Raw genomic sequence first — 6,229 nt, 5'->3', positions numbered from 1 at the left:
TTTTTTTTTTTTTTTTACATCTGATCACATTTCCTGTCAAGCGACAAACAACTAAAAAGTATCCAAATGCAAATTTTAAATGTATTCTGCTTCTAACACTACAATTGTATGGATAACATAAACTATGCATAGAGCAAACCAGTGTTTATTCCTCTCTGTGAGAGGCGTGTTTGATGTAGGACTGGTGCTGTTGTATTGAATGGTGATTGTGTGAAGGTAGAACTCATTTGATGCCTCATTGGAACCCCATTATGATGGAGGGTAGAGAGAATAGAGTGCTTTGGAAATCTCGAACAGAGAGAGCGTGCCCCTTTAGAAACAAACCTCATATCCACAGGCACACCTCAATGCTTTTCAGCTTTTTTTTTTTAGTCTCTCCCACTTTTCTGACCTCATCCCTTTATTTCCCATACCTCGTTTTTTGCCTTGTTGAGTTCCACCCCACTGCCAGCCATCATCTGCTTCATTCTCTCTTGATTCTCTCACACCGTCTTGTTCCTTCTGTGTTTTTTCTTTTCTTCTGTCTGTCTCTCCCCGCATTTTCCCCTCCTCTTTCTCAGACACACACTGTTAGTCTAGAGAAGAGTTGGCCATTATTAGAGATGGCATTTTGTCCCATCAGCTCCTGACAGGCCCGCTTGACGTGACAAGACGGTGTATGTGCGCCTCAAAACAAATAAATGTGTAATCAGCCTCCAACAGATGGGCTTTTCCGATGTCTCTAAAGAAAAAAGAGAAAAAAGAAAAACGATTAGAGTGGAAAATGCTCTCTTTCTTTATCTCCTCCTCCCTCTTCGTGTGTAAATGGAGAAAGGGAAACCTGTCAGCTGAATATGAAGATAATCCATAATTTGGTGTTTAAAATTAATAGCAGAGGGATAGATCATTGCTGTACATGACCAAATGGATCATAAAGTCTAATTATCTGACATGTGCACATGACATGACCACAGATAAAACTCAAAATATTGATTAACAACATGTACTGATGACTGATTTCAGAGGTGTCGTCCATCCAAGCAGAAAAAAATCTGAACGTGTGCACTAAAAAAATATTTTGAGCGCAAAAAATTATATCTTTGATTGATTAGGTTACATATATATTGCATAATTATATAAAACACTGGCAGAAGTGGCAGGGCATTAAAATCACTTGGACACACACAGGCACATCCTATTTAACATCCTATTTTCTATTTAACTTTAATTTAAGTTTTAGTACTTAAGCATTAATTATTTCAGTTAGTTGATAGATGCAGTTCTTAATGTATTTTTTAAAGTAATTTATTTATATATATATATATATATATATATACAGTACCTTGCGAAAGTATTCATACCCCTTCATTTATTTCACGTTTTGTTGTGCTGCAGCCTTGTTAAACTGCTTTAAATTACTTTTTTTCCCCCACATCAATCTACACTCCATACACCATAATGACAAAGCAAAAGCAGAACTGTCACAACTTTGTAAATTTATTACAAATAAAAAACTGAAATAAGTACATTGCATAAGTATTCTCATTACTTAGCTGAAGCACCTTAACAGCCTCAAGTATTTTTGGGTATGATGCGACAAGCTCTGCACATAAGGATTTGGCAATTATCTGTCATTCTTCGCCTCACCTCTTCACCTCTCAAGCTCTGTCAGGTTGGATGGGGGCATACGCACATTTTCAGGTTTCTCCAGAACTATTTGACTGCGTTCAAGCTCAGGCTGTGGCTGGGCCATTCAAGGACATTCACAGAGTTGTCTATAAGCCACTCTTGCTGTGTTTAGGTGCATTGTCATGTTGGAAGGTGAACCATCTGCCCAGTCTGAGTTTTTGAATGCTCTGGACTGGGTTTTCATTAAGGCTATCTCAATATTTTGGTGCATTGAGCTTTTCTTCTACTCTGACGAGTCCCTCAGTCCCTGATGTGAAAAACACCCCCACAGCATGAGGCTGCTACCAGCACACTTTACTTTTGGGATGGTACTCTGCGGGTGATGAGCAGTGCCTGGTTTCCTTCACATATTATGCTTGGAATTGAGGTTCATCAAACCAGAGAATCCTGTTTCTCACAGTCTAAGGGTCCTTTAGGTGCTTTTTTTGCAAATTCCAAGTGGGTTTTTGAGTGTCTTCACTGAGGAGAAGATTGAGTTTGGCCACACTGACATAAATCCCAGATCGGTGGAGTGTTGCAGTGATTTTTGTCCTTCTGTAGGTTTCTTCCATCTGCATATATGATCATGGAGCTCAACTTGAGTGACCATCAGGTTCTTGGTCACCAGTCACCACAAGGCCCTTCTCCATCAGTTGCTCAGTTTTGCCAGGAGGCCAACTCTAGGAAGAGTTCTAATTGTTTCAAACATCTTCCATTATGGATAATGAAGGCTACATGATTCTGTGAACCTTCAATGAAGCAGAATTTTTTCTGAACTCTTCCACAGATGTGTGGCTTGACGCAAACCTGTTTCTGAGCTCTACAGTTCTTTTGACCTCAGGGCTTGGTTTTTGCTCTAATATGCATTTTCAGCTGTTAGATGTTTTATTAAGATGTGTGTGCCTTTCCAAATCATCTTCCATTCAATATGAATGCTCCCGAGCTAAATTTAAACTGTCCCAAATTTACTTATGCAATGGAATCTTTGGAAAATGGAAAGTTTTTTTATTTTCAATACATTTGCAAAGATGTTAAAAACCTGTTTTTTTATGGTGTATGGAGTGTAGAATGATGTGGGAAAAAAGTCATTTAAAGCAATTTAACATAAGGCAGCAACATAACAAACATGAAAAAAGGGGTATGAATACTTTTGCAAGGCACTGTGTATATATACATATACATATATATATATATATGAAGAGTTAAGATGCAAAAGCCTCTAAGTGCCATCTGAAATGAAATGTTCATCTAAAATGAGCATTTTTATTAGGCTCCGTAATTGTTCGGTAATTTTACTCTAATGGCAATGAATAGGTCCTTTTCTATGCAATTAAAGTGAAATAGCTTAACATAAATATAGGAGCCTGATAAAAATGCAAATTTTAGAAGAAAATTTCAGATGGCACATAGAGGCTTTTGCATCTGAACTCTTCATATATAGTAGTAATCAATTTACACTATTTGAAAAAAATTTTTTATTTTAAAATGTGCACATATATAGAAGATATATATAATACAGATATATAGATTTAATACAGATAATGATTTTTAATAGTTTTAGCTTTAACGGTAACAACACTAGCCCTCACACAAGCTATCATACACACATCACCCAGATGACCCCTCCTTGTCTTAGATCCTTGTCCCTGGAGTCATAAATGTTGAATGTTCATCTTTAAAGTATTAAAGGCCATGTGCTGAGTAATTACCGCAGAATATATTGGCTTTATAAGATGGACACTTGGGAGATCTTTCTGTAAACAAGCACATTTCTCAATGCATTATGCACAGGACAGACAATGCAGCGAGTGGCGCACATACAGTACACGCGTGGATGAAGGCTGGCATGAGTCACACAAACACACTCTGATTGACTGCAAATTATGCCATTACTATATTTTATAATGCTTCTGTTTCTTCTAAGAGTGTTTAATCAATGCTTGTGCCTCAGTGAACAAATTCAGTGAATCTAATTAAAAAATTAAATTAGATCTTGTTTGTTTAACATGATTTACATGATTGCAGTCAGTAATTGTGGCAACACAAACCCTATGATAAAATTATGGTAAACCAAAGTACACAGCACAGTAACATTGCAGATGAGAAGACGTGTGTGTGTGTGTGTGTGTGTGTGTGTGTGTGTGTAAGTGTAGGTCTAAATAATGCAACAACATTTTTTTCCACGAAACTCATTTTTAAATACTTGTAATTAAATTGAATAAAATGATAAATAATGACAGTATTTTTATTTTGGAAATTTCCCATTTAATAATAAAAAGAACTTGAGTGTTGAGTAAAAATATATAATCTGGGTGATTGACTTATAGTCTAATGGTTAGTTACTTAATTATTGTTATTTATTTTCTATGTTATTAATTTCAAGAAAAAATATAATCCTTTCAGAAACAGTCATTTAAAACAGATTATGTTTAATCCAACTCTTTACTATTCTGTTGTTTGGCAAGATGCACTTACATTTAAATAATGAAACTCAAATTTCTAAAAAAAAAAAAAAAAATGTCCCTCTATTTACTGTTCTCGCACCTTATTGTTAATGAAAACAATTATTCATTAAATTTTATGCGTGTATATTACTCATTTGTAGGCAGCTATTAAGTGAATAACATCACTGTAGATAATGATAACTATAGACATATGAACCCTGCCACGTTTTTTTGCACCCTCCCAATAAGCGCCTTATAATTAACACTGTATGGAGAGATATTATACATCTCATCCCGTATGACACACATACACTCTCAGCACGCATGAGTCAGTGAGGCAAAATAGGCCAAAAGAGACAGTGAGTGCCATATAAAAATATCTTCCCATCTTTTTCTTTTCTCCACTCTCCCTGTTTTTCCCTTTATCTCCAGCTCTGCTCTTCATACCCTCCTGTCCCTCTCTCTGTTCCCCTGGAGTAATGAATAAAAGAGGGATGCTTGTCTTCTCTCCTTCCTCCGGTTAATCAGGCCTCGCCTGGCTGCCCTCTCCGTCCCTCCTTTCCTTTCTCGCAACCGTTCTTTAATAAATCATTCAGAATTTCAGGACAGCAGCCGCAAGTGGAGGAGAACACCACTAAAGACCTCCACATCCACAAATATCCTCTTCCTGTGTCTCCATCTTCTTCTATGTCTCTCATGAGACACATTTCCATCTATTACTCTCACTCACCTGCTCCTATGCTAACCACGCTTACCTTCTTTCTCTCTCCATGACTTAACTTTATAGTCCATCCCATTGTGCTCACATGTAGCATTGCAGTGAAAACATCAGTGTAAAACAAATATTCCTAGGTGCATTTACACAGGAAATGAGATATTGCACAGGGATGTTATAGATTTACACAGAAATTTTGCAAAAATAGAAAATGTGGGTTACAAAGTTCTCCTGTACATACAAAATAATCCACTCAATTATTAGTAAATGATACCCGATGTAATGAAATGAATGTTTTCAATTAAACTTTGAATATAGGAACATGAAATGAAGCAATAAACAACAGATAGCGCCAGTCTTTGAGTGGCTAGTCTCGCGTAGCCAGACCTTTAGACTGATGGCAGAAAGTCTGGGAACCTTGGCCACTTTGAATGGCCAGGGCCCGCCCAAGAGGACATATGACTGACAGGTAAAGCAACCAATCACGTTTCGTTTTGTGCCGCGTCATGTTTAGGGGCGTGGAAATGTCCCCACAATAACAGACCGGTGTATAAAATACTTGGACATATTTTAAAGATTCTATGCCGCGAACTTGAAATATTTCACATACTTTTGAAAGTCTAGCATTTAGTTGATCCTGATAAGCGCTCATCATCACAGTTGCAAACAGAACGGCTTTCTTCTTCCATAAGGGGGTTTGGAATCATGGCATCTTTGTTTCCAGGCGGAACGTTAAAGAACACGACACACACGTCTCCCGGAAATCCTGTATAATTTAACCAATACAGTGATGACTTCGAAACTCCTGAAGTGTTTCCAATTTTATGTGCGATATGCATCAGACGTTCAGCCAACTTTCCATGGGTGTGACATCTGAGGCTGAGACTATTGAGTGGCTAACTCTAAGAGTGATGATGCAGTTCAACAATACTTGGACTTTTCACTGTTTTATTGCTCTGCTTGTCTGTTTGCACTTTGCATAAATGGTGGGGATTTTTTTCAGTGAGTCTTTCTGCAGGTTACATAATTACATCAGTAGGTGGCGATGAGTGATGACTTAATTAGGGAGTCACTGAATTATTGATTTAACCAGTTCTTTCTAAACGCACAAAAAAAGCCTTTCTAAAACTCAAAGTATACTCCAGTTTTAATGCGAATGCTTAGCGTATGTGTGCAGCCGAACATACTCTTTCCAAGTATACTTTGTTTGATAGCATGCGCAAAAACAGGTGTTCAACACGTGCACTAAAACGTTTCATCCTTGTCCAATGTCTGTACTGTTTTTCTCCAGAAATGATGACCAATACAATGTCTTTGTGTTTATTTAAACTAGAGTTGTGGCAATCTCTTAAGCCCTTATCAACACGGGCATCTATAGTTGTTGCTCTAGTAGTTTGTTGTCATTTCTATCTCATCTGTTTCT

The sequence above is a fragment of the Sinocyclocheilus rhinocerous genome, unplaced genomic scaffold (assembly GCF_001515625.1).
Source record: "Sinocyclocheilus rhinocerous isolate Xijiao unplaced genomic scaffold, SAMN03320098_v1.1 scaffold130, whole genome shotgun sequence".
NCBI classification, from domain to species: domain Eukaryota; kingdom Metazoa; phylum Chordata; class Actinopteri; order Cypriniformes; family Cyprinidae; genus Sinocyclocheilus; species Sinocyclocheilus rhinocerous.
The sequence above is the reverse complement of the archived record's forward strand: the minus strand, read 5'-3'. Positions refer to the sequence as shown.